The 17,500-nt window shown below is 38.0% G+C and overlaps 1 long non-coding RNA gene across 1 annotated transcript in view; it reads left to right on the forward strand.

Annotated features, from left to right (window-relative positions):
• The window catches only part of LOC138028797 (uncharacterized), a 28,214-nt gene that overhangs the window by 9,098 nt on the left and 1,616 nt on the right, over positions 1–17,500 (forward strand). The window contains exons 2-3 of the long non-coding RNA XR_011127724.1: positions 12,996–13,081; positions 16,666–17,500. The exon at positions 16,666–17,500 is cut by the window's right edge and continues 1,616 nt beyond it. This is a non-coding gene — a long non-coding RNA (uncharacterized lncRNA). The remainder of the gene's footprint in view (positions 1–12,995; positions 13,082–16,665) is intronic.

The raw sequence follows: 17,500 nt of genomic DNA on the forward strand, positions 1-17,500 counted from the left end.
TTGGGTTGCGTAGCCGAGATGGCATCGGACGATAGAAAGGTAGAGTGTGCGACGCGTTTGGGTGCTTTGGATGTACCTAGAAACTCGACGCACAAACCCAAGGAGTTTGTTGGCTTTCGCACACTGTTCAGTTACTTGTTTGTCCGAGGTGAGGTTGCTTGACACCCACACACCGAGGTCTTTCTCTGTATCGCAAGATTCCAAAGGCGTTTCTTGATAGTATAGGTAGGGCTGTACAGGTGATTTTTTTGGGGTGATGCACTGGTATTTGCACTTGGACTGATTAAATATGAGCCCGGATGATTCAGACCAACTGACAAGATCGTTAAGGTCAGATTGCAAGGCGTTACAGTCTGTGATGGAATCAATACTCTTGAAAATCTTGGTATCATCGGCGTAACAGGCAACTCTCGATGTTTTAACAGCGTTTGGTAGATCGTCCACAAACAGCAGAAACAATATCGGTCCTAATAGGGACCCTTGCGGTACCCCGGATGTAACCGGCAATTCTCGGGAAGTAGCTCCGAGAACTGTAACCTGTTGCTTGCGCCCCTGTAAATATGAACGAAACCAGTCGTGAAGTTTGCTTTGAAAGGTCTTGCTTCCCATTTGTTGTATCTGTTTGCATGTTTACAGCTGAAAAAAAAGTGCTTAAATAAATATAAAATTTTGCTGATATAACATTAGTGTTTTGAATACGTATATTTAAAAAAGTTAATGTAAGAAAGGTGCTTACTTTTCGTTTAACTGTGTGCTAACTGGGATCACAATTGTTAGCACCCATTAATGTCAGGTGGAGATTAGAACGTCTCAGACAAGAAATGTTTAAAAAATCGTTAGAACTGTGGCACCTGGCAATTGTACTTACGATTTTTAAATGCGATGATGTCCGACTTCTTCTTCTTAGGTGTATGCCAGCTGCAAATTAAACTTGCTACCCACCAACACCGAGGATTCTGCTCAAAAATGGGTTTACATGTGTGTTAGAAAATTCAAATTTCATAAGTGCATTTGCCTTGCGAGATGAATATTTTTTTTTAATGAAAAACGTTTAGGGATTGTACTTACGTTGGTCAATTCACGATTACTTTTCCGGCTGCTATGTTGCAACGAAACTTGGGTCGCCTATATGCAAAACTAAACTAAAGTAATAAATTGTTCATTTAAAAAGGAACAAGTCGTGGAAAACAAGACTGGACTGAATGAGCATTACAAAAAAAAAAAAATGAAAAAAAAAAGGTACTTACGGTGTGTTGCCTAGAATCGTCCGTGTATATGTTGTCATGAACACCTGCTTCAAACTGGGATTAAATTAGGTTAGGTAATGGTATTCAAAGGCATCACCGATCTCGAAGATTTTAAAACACAATCCTTAGTAATTTTATAAATTATGCTTTGAAGTAATCATTACTGGAGTTGAAAGTTGTGCTCTTTCCCTGCGTGATCTGCTTCACCTAAACAGTTCTGGGCGTTAGTGTTGTAAAGTACATGTAATAAATGAGTATGGGTGATATTAAATGATCTTAAATGTCTTGTTTCATGACGCTTACCTGTGATTCGAGATTAGATGTAATGTTTTATATCATCAAAGCGCCGTTAAGTTAATTTGGAGAATAAGGTTAGGACTTACTTGATGATAAAGAAACTCAGGTCATCCATTGGTCTCGTTTAAGTCCCTGATTCTTGAATTGATGCGATGTGTGAGGAAGAGATGAGGCCATGTAGTTAAGAGCTGAAAAATAAACAAACATGAGTAAAAACTGAACGTTTCATTTGACAAAAGTGTTACTTAAACCACTTAGTTACAGATAGAGGAACGTGTCTTAAAGAGTCTAAGATTATAGACTACGTTCTCCGAAATCTTTTTTTTCCGCCGCAAAGGAACAGTGGGATTTTTTTTGAGCATTTTGAATGATCATCCAAAATTCTCTCAAAGACTTTAGCTACAACTGGAATTACTGAAATTGGGCGGTAATTATTTAGATCTGAACGATTACCCTGTTTGAACAAGGGGATGACTTTCGAAAGTTTCCATTCATCAGGGAAAATTCCAGAAACAGTAGAATGATTAAAGATAGTACAGAGTGATTCGGCTATTAAGTCAGCACATTCGCGCAAGAGTTTTGCAGATATTCTGTCCAAACCAGTAGATTTTGACTCACATAATCTGGATAAAAGAAGAAGAACCTTAGAGACGCTGGTCGGTTTTAGTTCGAATGTGCAGTGACCAGTGTCAGCTAAATAATCCAAATGAGAAGAATTGTCTTCATTGGCGTGAATATCATTTGCTAACTTAGGCCCAATGGAAGAAAAATGATCATTAAAGGCGTTAGACAACTCATGAGAATCATAAATAGAATTGCCACAGGGGAGCTTAAGTTCGCTTATGACACATTTGTGTGATTTCCTAGACATAAGCTCATTGACAATCCGCCAAGTGTTACGTGTATCACCTTGGTACTCATTGAGGGCATGCTTATAGTGACATTCTTTCGCACGTTTGATTTCATTGTTTACTACATTGCGAAGTTTTTTGAATTTACGCCAGTCCTCCGCATTACCAGAACGAGTGGCTTTTAACTTAAGAATATCTCTTGCATGCAAGCGCTTTTTGAGTTGCGAAGTAATCCAAGGAGATTTGCAAGGGCGAACACGTTTATTACGCAAGGGGGCATGCTTGTCAACACAACGAAGGAACATGATATTTCCGACTCGCCCAATTGGGGGCTAATGAAAGGAAAAGGGTTTGGGTGAGAAATAATTTTGAGAGGGGTGGGGTGGGGGGGGGGGAGGCAGGGGGTGGTTGAGAGGGGCATTTTAGGTGAAATGTCTTCATGAATAAAATTGAAAGGGAATTGAGTTTCCACTAAAGTATAGCGTCTTAGTCTGATTTGAGAGAGTAGGGTCGAGATGGGTAGACTGGTGGGAGGTAGCAAGGGGAAATGTATGTTCTCAAATCATGGTGTTAGGATATTCAAGGTAAGAAGTGGGGTTGGGATAGGTAATGAGAGAAATATCATAAAAAGGGTTTCAATGATTTTAAACACGACGATGACTAAAATGGCGTGATTCACTTGCCAAAAAGAAGACGAAAAAAAAATTCAATGGTTCGCGAAGACTGTCGGAAAAATAATGCGAGGTCATAATTATGGCCTGTCGTTACAGGCCTGTCAGCGCTTATTTAGCGGTGTGTTAGCACCCTCGTGCTATTTGCAATGGCCGTCAGAAAGTTTTTACGTGGTGCCGAGAAGCAATAAATAATGTTAATAACTATGTGTGTTTGTTCTTGTTTTGTCACGGTAAAAGAAATGTTTTATCAAATTGTAATGGTTTTGAAGAAAAAAAAACACTGTTGAATTAAAATGGCGAATGCCGCGTGGAGGTTTCATGGGGGCTGACGTTTTGGAAACTGCTGTTTTGAGAATAGATATTTTTTGAAGATAGATGTAGATCGTTAATGGACAAAAAAAAAATGGCAGTAGTTATTCAGAACCGTGTTATTTTAAAGGAAAGTATGTCCAAAATCTTGGTTGAAGTTGAAAAAAAGTTATGGATTTTGATCGTATCAAACAACAGGATGAGTGTTAAGTTTTCTTAGATAACATTCAAGTCTATATAGGGGTCGTAGATTTAAATTCTACCTGGGAGTTGGGGTGGTTTTTGTCTTACTTGCATTTGGTCGTCATCTATTCTCTTTGTCCTTAAGAAATGATTTTTAGGTTAAATAAAAAGTCGCGAATGATGTACTTACGTTTACTTCCATCTGGTTCTCTATTAGAAGTCCGCACTCAGCGAGTTAACTCTTTTTTAAATGGATTTCTGATATACAATAAATATCTGAATTTGTAGTTGACATGTTCTGATCGTACTTACCATGTGAACGTTATGAAACCTCAAATCTTTCCATGATGTCTTTGTGGCAGTAGATGTGTTTGAAAACGAAATGGGAACGTGAGAATGCAGGGCTGTCACTAATTCTTGATGTAGGTGGGGAAATACAAAAAAATAGCAGGGGATTCGAGTTGCTGTAGTCAAGTCAAGATGCTCGTTTTATATCAAAGTAGCCGGGGATATACCTCAAAATACAAGGGGTAAATCCCCGTCCCCCGGCCCTTAATGACAGCCCTGAAATGATTCCGACGTTAAACGGACCTAATTAAGGAGGATGAAATACATCATACTTTGCAAAGGGTATGAAATCGTGTACTTACGGTTAGGAGATCTTGAAATTGACTCTGTCAGTTTTGTTACAAGTTTCCTCGAAAGGTTGTAAACTGTAATAATAAGTGATGTAGTTTTTTCAGAAATGTCCACTAAACAGGGACTAATAAAGTAAACAAAAATAAATAAACAAAGTAGTTTGCTAAATTTCTAATGATCCAGGGTGCAATAATAGCTAGAACTCTGGTATGAAAAGAACTTACTGTGTGGAAGATACTAGGGGACGTGGCAACTGGAGAACCAAATTCATAGTCTTCTGCGGAGAAGAGTTATCTGGAAAATGTACGGAAAAATTTGACACATTGTGGATGCACAAACAAGTACTTACAGTTTGATGTTGGAAGTTTCCAATAATGGCGAAGGATTTGAATTTCTTGTAATGAGGGTTTAGATCTTGGTAGAAATAACATGAGAAGTCAAGTGTGAATATTATTATAGGGTGTGTAATTAAGGGTATTGAAGATTTTTAAAAAAGTACTTTCGGTTTCCATGGCAATTACTAGCGTTTTAAAATGTCTATACACTGATTGTGGAATGGATACGCCTTTAGAAGAAAAAAAAAGTGGGACAACATTTCCGTGTTAAGGACTTTTTATTATAGAATTCTACTGGTGATTTAAATAAGTAAAGGCTATTAATTAATGATATACTTACGGTTAAGAGATCTTTTCACCGCAAACTTCTTGGAAAACTGAAATTATAATAAAGAAGTTGTAAAACAAGGTGTATTAGTGGTTTTGGAAATCTGTGATGATCTAGGGTGTAAACGGTCTCGTCTCCTGGACATTCGCCAAAGTGATGGGAAAGATCCTGCACTGACGACTAAATTAGGCAGTGTAGATGAAATGTGACAAGTAGTTTCTTTAAAATTAGTTTCATAGTTATTTCTTTTTAATTTATCTTTTTACTTTATATTTTTAATTTTTTTTTCTTAAATATTATGAGTGGGTAGTGTGCGGAATAGAGAAAGAGACATTGTTAATTTTTGGGAAATAGAGTTCATTTATTGTTTGAAAATAGGTGGATTGTTGATTAGTCGGAAAAGTAGCGCGATATTTGAGGGAATGCTTAAATTGCATCAATTGTAATAACATAAGAGACGTGGCTAAACTCCAATAAGGTTAGAAGAGATAAGGCTATGAAGAGGAACGTACTGTGCGGACGTTAGTGGTGGGTGTGACAAGTGAAGAACCATGCACATTCCATCGTCTGCTGCGGACAAGACGTGTCTGAAAATGAAGCGAATAACAGGACATAATTAAAAAGGTATTTTTCGGATGACGAGTATCAAAAGACGTAGTTACATGCAGTTTGATGTCGGTAGTCTCAAAATGACTGTAAGATTTTACTGTTGAAAGTAAGGGCGAGAAGAAGAAAGATCAATGTGAATATTATATAGGGCATTAGTTTTAGGCTAGTGAAAACGAAAAATGTACTTACGGTTTCTGTGGTAATTACTGGCGTTTCTGGTCTGTAGACTGGTCGAGTGAATACGGCTAAAAAAATGAAACTAGATAGGGCTAACATTATGAAACATGATAAAGTACTATTATCCAACTCTACGAGTAATTTAAGTACGTAAAAGCTATTAATGATATTTACGCTTTGGAGATCTCTAAATGCAATCTCTCAGTTTTGTTGCAAGCTGCAAGTTATGGTAACATAGCTATAATGAAAAGGTCTATTAGTGATGTGGGATATTGGGCCTGGTGTAAGTGTCTGATGATATATGGTGCAATACTACACGAGCTAGAACTGGGTTTGTTCAGATGATTTCTACCTGTATTTAGGGAGTCGAGCTTCGAATCGGGATTCGACTATTGTTGTCAGTTATTTAAGAACTTGGTCAAGAATGGAATGTATTTAAATGACTGTGGTTGGGGGAGAGATATTGAGAAGAATATCAAAAAGTAATAGACAGACAAGAGAAAAAGCCAGTGAGCGTACAAGAATTTGATAAAGTCAAATTTAAAATTTTTTAAAAATTATTTTTATGGTTTATTAATTCACTTTCACGTTTATTTATTTTTGTTTATTTATCATTTAGTTACGGTGGCTTGTAAGGGCCATCAATAGTTGAGAAAAAAAATTTCATAATGACACTTAGTAACTGTCAATTGACACTTATAACTGGCATTTACACTTCCAGCTGTCAACGATAGTAACTGGCAATTCACACTTATAAGTAGCAATTGACACTTGTCAATTGGTACTTATAAGTGTCAATTGACAGTTACTACTAAGTGTCATTATGAAATTTTTTTTCTGAACTATTGATGGCCCTTACAAACCACCTCATTTAGTTAATGGTATGCGGAATAAATGTTTTGCAATGTTGAAATTACCGAGTGAAATTTCGGAAAAGTGGGTGGCTTGTTGCGCTTTTCACTAGTATGCGATGGTTTTGTTTAAAAAAGGTCTACTGAGCAGTATTAAGGGGTTCTAATTAGGGTGTTCCGAGCGGTTGGTTCACCTGCATAGGTACAGGTGAAGGAAATTGTCAGTTTATGGGCCGCGGAAGCACAGAAAAATGACGGGTGAGTGATGCTATGAAAGCTCATTATTTTTAGTAGTGGAGAAGGGCATTGACTGTTCTTTGGGAAAAAGAACGTACCTGATAATGATTTGAATTACAGGATACATTTTGCCATATTTTGAGGATGAATAGTGTCACAAAAGTACTTACGGTTTGATGTTGGCAGTCAGCAATATCGGCGTAGTATTTGAATTTCTTGCAATGTGCCTCCAACCTACTGACAAAAGGAAAAGTGTTCAGCGTGGATATTATACAAGGCATATTTTTTAATTCGTAATGTAAACGAAAGGCGGAGTACTTACAGTTTCCGTGGCACTTATGAGCGTTTTAGTTGTCTATGTACTGGTTTTAAAGTAAATACGGGTAAAATTTCAAAATAAAGGGAGGTGTGACAATATTAAGAGGATAAACGTACCATTCTTTATCGAACTGCAAGTGTTTTTTTTTAAGTACATTGAAATGATGTGATAAAGTAATCTTTTAAAATTCTTCTAAATCGGTTTTATTTTTACAAAGAATGACGGAAATCGAAAATGAATGTAAAAATGGAGGCCCTGAAATTAAGCAAGGCTGTTAAAAAGAACTTACAGTTCTGTCTCTAGTAAAAGGTGTGGAATTAGAAGTTCTTGTAATGCTTCCAGCTACAATTAAGAATAAAGAAGTTCAGGGTGAATATTAATTATGGTATTCATTAAAGCTAGTATACACCAAAAAGAGTACTTACGGTTTCCAAGGCAATTACTGGTATTTCAGTAGTCCATATACTGGTTTGTAGATGAGGAAAAGCGGCTAAAACTTGAAAATAAAGAGGACTGATAATATCAAAATGGAAAAGTAATCTACGGTTTGTTAGTGTACAGTTGCAGAGTTACTGTTTTTTTACCAGGCGGGTCGCACAAAAATTCTCACACTATAGGGAATAATCTTTCCTTTCGATAAATTTCTCTGATGATTGCCGTGGTCTTCACTAGTTGTAATGGGAAGGAAAATTAGTTAAAATACTACGCGAAACTTCACACAAAAAACAGATAATACGTTAGATATGGTCAGGTAAGGTGTACTGCATTCTCCATGATTTTTATATTGCTTAGTTGTGAGATGGACAGATACCGTTGGTGGACGGTATAGAAATATTGAGGTCATTTGCATTACGGACAATTCAAATACAATGATCATTTTTACGGGATGAGGAAAGCCCTTACGCTTCGAGTTCTGTAAGTCTAAAATGTGTGCGGGAAGATGTTCCAAATGGATTACATACGAATTCAGCTTTAGTTCAGTTTAAAGTATTCATGGTTTGCTCCAAAGATGAAGCGATAGTAGTTGATGCGTTATCTAATCGAAAGATGTATCTGAGTACTCAAGGCCCTCGGGTACCAATTGGCTGGTTCTATATCAGGGATCGTAGATGGCTTAAAAACGAGGCCTAATAAATGAATACTGGAATTAAATAGTATAGTTCGCTCATGATACTAAAGCTAAAGTCACAGACCGGTTCGAGAAAGGGTATAGAGGTTTTGCACGGCAGCCATGTTGCATGACAGGAACAATGGATTCTTTTGCCTATGGGAACAAATGTTCATTCTAATGCAAAAGATTTTCATTGTTCCTGCCAAGCAACATGGCTGCCGTGCAAAACCTCTATATCAAGACTATTTTTGCCAAATTCCAATTTGGGAAATCGTGAGTGCCTCATGAACAGGCAATCTAAATTTAACTAAGGGGGAGGGATTAGACATGACCTCATGAAAACAATCGGTTTACATGACAGGAGCCGCAGTGCAAAGGAATTACATGACCTCATGAAGTCTTATTGATAAGGACACTCTTTAGGGTAAAAAAGTAAATTGCAAGGTTGTTATGACGATTATGAATAGGACATCACATGAGTTTTGGGAAGACATGTAGTTTATTTGAGGCCCGAGTAGCATCATTTGCCCCCGAGCGGAGCGAGTGTGCAAATGATGCTACTGAGGGACCCAAATAACTATATGCCTGACAAAAGTCATTTGATTATCATTATTATGAATACACAAGACCAAATCGTATCAATTCATTTAATAAGAAAAAAATTGTTTAACAGAGATGTAGGATGAAATTATGGTATGGAAATGTCCATCAATGTATACAAACAAAAAAGGTTGTGAGAATGAAAGGAATGAATATATTTCAAGTGCGGGTTTTAAACCAAATGTAGAAGTTATCCTCGCACTAAAATAGGACAATCTCATTGGCCGAGCGAGGTTGTTTGACATCTCTGCAGCCAATCAGTATCAGGGCGGCAAATGTATTTTCAGCCCGCACATTTCCCGTTTGGCCCGCAAAAAGGCGCGTTTTACAGAGGGTAGTTTGTCATTTGGCCGCGCGTATTGATAATAATAAAATATGTGGACTCGTTGAGCAAAGGAAAAATAGAAATGGGGAGGGAAACGGATGTGTGGGTGAAATAGGAATAAGACAAGAAAAAACCAAGGGAGGGGAGGGGAAGGTGACAATGTTCTTAGGTAATTCAGGGGCGTGGTGACTGGGTGGAGGCTCATGCGTTAAATGGATATTATATTGTCATATGTGCGTAGACCTTATTTGCCTTCACTCTTTTTCATTCGCGTACCTAATGATAGAGACTTGGACAAAGACATCGCAAAATGAGGAGTTTCCAAGCGCTTTTTAAAGATGGATTTTAACTCAATGCAACGTGCCACACCTCAAAATTTTGAGTATAAACATTTCTGTATTTGAAGTAATTGAAAGGAGTGCGAAACAAAAGTTCAAATTGAAAGTCTTAGGTTCTTGTAATAGATTACAACTACGACGTTTCCGAACGTTATCCTAGGATTTGGTTTGTCCGCCGAACTCAGAGTGGGTAAGACCGGACTTTATCTGTTTGCAATCTGGCTGCAGGCGATATTTTAGGGAATATATGAATGAAGGACATCAAATTGTATCAACGAAAATGTGACAAGCTTGTACACTTTTAAATTACTACAAAGAAAGTAATAACATGAACTTTGGAGTCACAATTTCCACCGCGTTCAATCTTTGAGAAACGAGATGAAACGAGGTTTAAAGAATTTTTCCACGACTGCAAGATCTAAGTCGCTTGATCCGCCGCGGCTCACTCACGCTGTGCGGAGAGAAGTTGTTTGCTAGTTTGAAAAGCGCAACGACAATAGACCTTATTCATAAATGGCCCGTCACATTTATAATTCTTTTGTCCACGTGCAAATTAGCCTACCAAGCCTCATTTTAGAGCAAGAATTCTTTTCAATTCACTGTATGGTATCGAGGCTTGTAGGCTAATTTCCACTTCGACAAAAGAATTATAAATTGGCCGCCATTTATGAATAAGGTCTATTATACATGTTTGTCCGCTGCGTCTGTTATCGATGACATTCGCTTTATTCTCGTAAAAAAACCTGCTTAGAAATTTGGAAAGTAGTATTTTGGAACTTTCTAAACAAGTACTTTGGTTGCCAAGATTTGAGGGTTTCTTTTTAGAAGACATTGTAGATAATGGAGAGCTATGAAGGCATATAATATAGACTGAAATTAGAAAACCTCGACCCTTCCACGGCAAAATTTACTTAACGAGAGCTAATTCTCAAGAGAAATGCATTAAAAAAGAAAACAGGTGTCCCACTTAAGTGTGATAACTTTGTGCGCCGCGCATTTGTTTCTGCACGCACATACTTCACCTTTACTATGTTCCGCCTTTAAATTTGTCTTCTCCGAAGTAGTCCTTGTGTCTGGAACGCAGCGTCATATTCGTCAAGATCACTTCTTCCTCCAGCAACGATACCTCGATAAACTTCCTCGGCAAAGGCAATAAGCTGTTTGCCCGAAGGCGAAGCGATGACTCTCCAAATTGGGCTTCAATTTATTTCGTCCACGAAGCTCGCTGATTGGCTAGAAGGCATGAATTCCAATGACCCATCGAAGTGACAACAAAGTGTGCCGCGTGTAACCTCATGTTTGCAACATCTACACGAGGAAAATCAGTGCTAGTGTTGCTAATTTGGCGTCCCTTCAAAATCTTGTCGTCTGAATGCAAATTGTAATATTGCGTCGACCATATTATTTTATGATTTTTCATGCAAGAGTAACGCAGGATTAGAACGGGAAAGAATCTTTGTGACGAGTGTTTTTGTAATCAAAATTGTAACGACAACGCCGCAAAACAAGAAAACGCTTTAAAAATGCGCTGCACGCTTCACGTGCACGTTGAGGTTTTTAGCAAAAGTCCGTGCAGAAGACAAGCGTGAACTTATCAAATGCTCGGATTTCGTGAAAATTGCCGAAGTTTCAAGATGAAATGATTATTTAAAAAAATACAAAACAAGACCCTACAACTGACATTCTCTTTAGTCATTGTTCTTTTTTTGCAATAGCAACTGAATATTACTAAAAACTTGAGCCTACTTGTTTGTCCAGGCTAAAATCTTTAGTAAAGTGATTTCAAATTGCTCGATCTTGCAAAGAAATTGTAAGAAAATTTGACAGCTGCATCATCACCTCACACTCAAGTGTCTGGCGCCAAATGCAGTTTCACGTCATTTTTGTATAAATACTACAACTTCGACTCTCCAACTTTTTTTCTCTTTAAAATATGTTTTCCGTGTACCTATTACGAGTACATAACACCATTAAAAGGAAGGGGGGGGGGGGTGGGGGGAGAGCGGTGGGGGAAATCAAAGTGCTTGCTCAGGAGAAAATAGCCATTCCTTGACAGATTTCGCTTGGCGTCAATGAAAATCCGCCATTTTATCAATGTACGCGCGCGCGCCAATGACGTAATAAATTATGCGCAGTAGGGTCGCGCAATGCAGAACACCTTAACAAGGGTTTATACACCGCTACCAGTGACTTCATGCTTTTGAAGCGAAACTAAGTCATTGAATTTTTTTTTTACATTTCATCTCTTGTCTAAACCCTTTGTATGCTTTGAATAGAATTTCCAAGCCATAGTATGCAGAAAACCGCATATATAGGCGGGGTTTAATTTCAGGTTACGTCATCAGCACCATGTTGGTGGACGAAAACGAAAGATCCCTCATTGGCTTCCTTTGCCCGTCCACGCCGTTGTCACCTCTGTCTAAAGAAAGGCAAACAACTTATTGGACTTCTTAATTAAAGTAGGTCCATACAGCAAAGGATTTCCAAGAAAGCACTCATCTCTTCGAGGAGAAAATAATTTTTTTTTAAGTTTTCAAAAAAAGGGGAAATTTGTATTTGATGAGCACGGTTCCTTCATCGTCGTTTTTATTGTCACCCTCGTCGTCATTGTAATCACAAAGGAAGATGGGTTGGCAAGTTGATGAAACATGTGCCTTCTACGCACGTGCACGAGAGAAAATGGGCGCGCGAAATCTGGACTCAACCTCTTTTCGCTCGCTCCTCCTCGAATCCAGATTTCGCGCGGCCATTTTTTTCTCATGCCTATCTTCTTCTCGAGCTCGACCAATTAAACGGCAAAAGAGTCTCGGCTCGTAATCTACCTTCATCGTCGCTTCTATTGTCACCCTTGTCGTCATCATAATCACCATGGGAGATGAGTTGGAAAATTGTTGAAACACATACCTTCTACCTACCGATGTGTCCCAGCATCTGGGGTGGGGTAGGGGGCGGGGTGCGCTCAACGTCAAATTCGGGTTGAGCTTGTTTTTCTTATCTGCTTCGAGGAATTTTCTCCGCTACTTTGGGTTTTCCCACTCATCGAAAAACCAATATTTGATGTTTGAAATGAAAGTTAGAAAGTTCATAGCAGTTAGATTAGCAACTGAGGCAAATGAGCAGCTCTCAGCTGGTATGAACTGGTAGAGCATGCGCAGAGGAGAGCAATTGCACGGGGTTCGAGTCTGGATTTTACAGGCTTGCTGCTTGTTGTTGTTTAAGTTCCTTATCTAACTGCGAAGATGTTTCCAACTTTCATTTCATTACATGAAATTTCGTAGATCCTAAAATCATTTGATTTGCTGTAAGGTTGTTTGTAGTCACCCCCACTAGAAGAGCAGAAATCCTCAGCTAATTTATTCTGAGACTAAAAAATGAAAGCGATGATGACGATTAGCCAGCTAATTACTTTCCAGCAATAAAAATTGGGGGTCACCAAGTTCGTTATTTTGTCGGAGGGCTGCTTCAAATACTGTGATCGTGTGCGCCAATGAAAGGATGCTTTAGGGGTAAAATATATGTATTTTCAATTGTGACAACGGTTCCTTGCGCATGCTCATTGACACAGGTATTCTTCACATTGAGGGCCCCCTCTGGGTGTAAGGAATCACGAACGTTGGCAGCAATCAGCAGAACGTTCAACTTACTTTCCTGGTAAGTTGGACTACTTGATTTACATTTACATATCCCACAATAATTCCAACGTAGGAATGTTACGAACCATTGCGTTTGATTAAAAACGTTCTCCGACGTGTATTGATCCCAAGGACTTTCTCCACAAAAAACCGCTCGACCCTTCGCGGTAAAAAGGTTTGATAACGATGGAGCAAATTTTCTCATTCCGCTGGTCCGGCCCTTATTCGGCGGAGGTGTCCCTTTAAAATAAACGCTACGTCGACGTCGAATTCGAAGAACGCGGTGTCTTCTTTCAGCACCCAACCCATAAGAAACGAGAATGAGCCGTTTAAGACTATTCAATAACAATTCAAAACACAAATTTATTTTAACATCAAAAGAGCTTTATTTGTTTTTCATCCTACTCTCCTCTTCATAATACAGGCACGAATTGCGGACCTACAAATCAATTATTTCTGTCTGAAATTCTCTCCACCTATAAATAGAGAATTGACTTCTTGAACCCTCCAAACTTTACTTAAAATAGATGTTATTCCTATACAAAAACGTTGCAGGGTTGATTCAGCAGCTAAGCCGCCATAAATTTAAATGTATCATTTCCGTGTTTTTGCTCTCCTTTACACGCAAAATTCAGCAAATTCAAAACGAATGAAAAGGTTACTTTCTAAAGAAACTGCGCTGCTGAAATGATGTTTCGAGCGTTACAGTGTAGCCCTTCGCGCTGACTAAACATCAGCTCACAAATCTTTGTTATGGTGTTCAATTTACCTTTTCCAGCTCGTTGGATAAAACCAAATTTCTGCAAATCACATCCGTCATTGTTTTAAGATTCGCTTGATGAAGCATGCGCAAATCTTGACATAATTGTCGGCGATTGGTTCCTAGCAACTAATTCATTGTTCTCAAACATTCTTTGACCTAGGCCATTTGAGTTTCAATACGAATAAAACACAAAATAATGTTTGCAACCGCGGTTTGTGTTTTATTCTTAACCATTATTCATTACAAATTTTGTTTACCGCATGTGTAATTTAAACGCCGTATTTTTTCTGGCGGGAAAATTTTGTCAAGGTCAACCAAGGTCATACCAATCTTTGTCGCCGTAGATTAATATCGCAAAATATTTACAACAAATGTCATGAGATCAACTCTAATCCTTGGCTGCACATTATTTGTTGGAAGAAAAAATTGCTTTTATAAGTCGTGTAACAGAAATTACTACATCATAAGGGAATGCACGACAAATTTTCTTTAACACTAAGATCTACCAGTTCACAGACATTTGTTGTAAGAAAGGAGGATTCCTTTAAAGAACACAATACCCCTGAAATGTTTTCGTACTTACTTAAGTACTTAAAGTCAGTGTTAATCTGCGCAAAAAAAAAAAATACGATTTAGCAAAATTCTCAAATTACTCTGACCTTCTGAAGCAGAAAAATGCTGAGCCCGTTTGGTTCACGACCAAGCAACTGACATGCATAGGTCCATTCCTCACTTGAAATCACAAATGAATTTGAAGACACAACGTCAATTTGTGACATCAAATATAAAATAGACTTAAACTTACCACTACGTGCAAATGAACCAAACTTTGGCCAGACTGTTTTGATTCTTCAGAAGGTCAAGGACAATCGATAATTTTACCAAAAAGAGTCTTTGGCGTTGCCAAAGCACTTGAATCTGTGACAGAGAAAAATGACGCACACAAGTGCAAAATTAAAGAACGATGCGAGGCACGTGAGCAGTAAATGTTTAGTTAAGTTTTCGTACAGTAACTGGCTGATATTAACAGTGCAACCCAGATATAGCAAAAAGTACTTGAACTTTAAAAAGATTACAAATGTTAAAAAATTAAACACAAAAAGGAATGGAGAAGGGCACAATATTATGAAACTCATTAATAATTCATGATGGGAAAACAAAATAAATGTCTACCAATCAAATCCTCTGATTAGATTATGCACAACAAATTTGCAAACCTGTGCAAAGTGAAAAAAACGATTGTGCACTGTCACAGTCAATTCAACATCGATTGTGACAACATTTTTCTCGTTTTTGAAGGTTTTAAGGTTTCATAACCGAGTCCCCCGATCAACTATAAGTAACTCCCTAGATTAACTATAATTCACTCAATATCTGTACATATAAATCTGATACAGATTTCTCTTCATTTACATTAACATTTCTTTCTATTTCCCTGTTAAAATGTCTTTAATCACCAAAAATACTTAGTGTACATTGACACTTTTAAAAATGCTGACATTATTTTAATAGGTCATATACAACATTTCCATCAAATCTGTATCACATTTACAAACTCTTGGCTTTGCCTCACATTTGTAAATGTGACACAGATCTGCTACTCATATTGTATATATCACTTGTGTGCCCCGGCCTCAGTGTGAATGTAAGAACTCTTGTCTGCCTGTGCCTCAATGTCTGTATGTACTCAGACTTGTGTGCCTTTGCCTTAGTGTTTGTATCTACTCTTGTGTGCCTGTACCGTGGTGTTTGTATCTATACTCTTGTGTCCTGTGCCTTGGTGTTTGTATGTACTCTTGTGTGCCTGTGCCTCGGTGTTTGTATCTACTCTTGTGTACCTGTGCCTCATTGTTTGTTTCTACTCTTATGTACCTGTGTCTCAGTGTTTGCATGAACTCTTGTGTGGTGACTTTGCCACAGTGTTTGAATGTACAGGAACATGTACTCTTGTGTTCTTGTGTCTCAGCGTTTCCATGTACGCTTATGTGCCTTGCAAGGTGACAAAAAAGAATCTACTTCCACAGGTTGAAATGAATTACTCTTTTGTTGCTATGGTAACTGGTGTGAATAGAAAACTTATGAGAAACAAATATTGACAAGTGGATAAATCAGAGATCCCTGTTGTCCAAATTAACTTTCTTTTTTTTTTGGTTAATCATGATGTCTTCCTTTAATGTTCATCTGTGCCATGTCTTCATTCTCATGGTGCTCATGATGCCCTCTCATGGATTATTAATTTGACTCTTAACTAATAGTGCATCTCTCTTGACAACACACGAAATTTCATGGTGTCTTGAAGTCTCAGTGAATGTAAAGTGTATGAAAATACAACTTGCATAGTCGAAGCATGTGCCAGCCTGTGTATCAACTGTATTATTGACCTTATCTACCTATAAGTAACTAGTAATTCTTACTGCTCTCCAAAAGCCTTGCCACAGGTAAACTGTCTACTTCCCCTAGTCTGAAAGATTATTTTATCTTTCTTGTCTTGAATTGATATCTGAGGTTTCCTTTTTTCAATACACCACCCTGACTCCTGAATTAAAATGAAAGAAATCTTTGAAAGCAGACAATAATACAGATCACTGTGTTAATTTACTCGTATTTGCTGGGAAAGGATCAAACATTCATGTTGCTCACTCATAATAAATGTAAACGTTTTGGAAGATCCTACACAACTTGAGCTTCAGAAAGTAGGCCAATGTTTTGGTGGGGTATAGTAGTGAAAATACTCAGCTACTAGTACAGTTTGATAATTAATGTCTAATAATCGTTAACCAAAAGTAAATTTGGCCACTTTTCCACTTTTGGATACCCAATTATTTTTCTTTTTTTAACAGGGATGGCACTGTGATGAGAGCACTCACCTCCCACCAATGTGGCCCAGGTTCGATTATCAGACTTGGCATCACACGTGGGTTGAGTTTGTTGGTTCTCTACTCTGCTCCGAGAGGTTTTTTCTCTGAGTACTCTGGTTTTCCCTTCTCCTGAAAAACCAACCTACAGTTTGAAATAAGTTAATTTGACTTCTTTTCAGTGTCCCCAATTAGTGCAGCACTAAATACACTTAACACTTACAATGCACCAAAACCCAAATATTTTTTGTTCCTAATATAAATCTTCCCATCCAAAGCAAACACATGTCACCACTATTACCCAGAATTTCGCTCTTTTTGTACAGTGCAAGCCACTTAGATGTAAACTTGGCAGAACTAGCAGTAATTTTGACCCAGGACTGTGATGTGAGAGGGATGGGTCTATTCTGGATTTTACGTCACAAACTGCTTTGCATTCCTGTTTTCAAAGAAATTTTGCATTGCAAAGCAGTTTGTGACGTAAAATCGAGAATTGACCCATGCTTCTGACATCACAGTCGTGGGTCCAAATTTCGGCTGGTTTTGATAACTTTGCGCATCTAGCCCGGCAGATAAAAAGCAAAATTTTGAGTTAAGAATGGTCAAATATGTTTTCTTTGGGTGGGGAGATCAGCATTGTAGATTAAAAATATTTGAGTTTAGGTGCACTTTAAATAAAGTTCACTATTATGATTATTGTTACTATTATGCAGTTTATTGAAACATATGGCTGGTTTTTTTCACAGGTCATAGATCATTGTTTGACCCATACAGAAAGTATCCTAAACGTTCTTGATGCAAACCTCACATGGGGCAGTCA

The sequence above is a fragment of the Montipora capricornis genome, chromosome 13, assembly GCF_036669925.1.
Source record: "Montipora capricornis isolate CH-2021 chromosome 13, ASM3666992v2, whole genome shotgun sequence".
NCBI classification, from domain to species: Eukaryota; Metazoa; Cnidaria; class Anthozoa; order Scleractinia; family Acroporidae; genus Montipora; species Montipora capricornis.